Below are 396 nucleotides of genomic sequence, written 5' to 3'. Positions count from 1 at the left end.
TTTAAAATTCACACACGCAAATACACCTACATAACCCCTCTCTAAGCATTCAAAAAATGTCCAAACACAGAACTCAAACAGACCCTCCAGAAAGGGCTTTTGAAAACAGGTAATTTGTAAGAGAAAGGAAAGACAGAAACTAGAAAGGAATTTGAAAGTTTGGAAGCAGGAGCTATAAAGGAAATGCGTTGACGTGTCAGACTTGAATATCCAATTTTGGGACAGAGAGGATGCGAGGCGAGTGATGCGTCGAAGCCTCACTGTAGACGTAGGCATGCAGGGAGATATTTTAGCAGCTAAATGGATGCCTGTAAAATAGGAGAGAGGGATATAACGCCTAGGAGGAACGGAAGGGGAAGGTAGGAGTAGCGAGCGCAGAATATTAGAGAAATGGGA

This window comes from Penaeus monodon, chromosome 31 (assembly GCF_015228065.2).
Source record: "Penaeus monodon isolate SGIC_2016 chromosome 31, NSTDA_Pmon_1, whole genome shotgun sequence".
In the NCBI taxonomy this organism is placed as follows: Eukaryota; Metazoa; Arthropoda; class Malacostraca; order Decapoda; family Penaeidae; genus Penaeus; species Penaeus monodon.
This window is presented reverse-complemented; position numbering follows the sequence as displayed.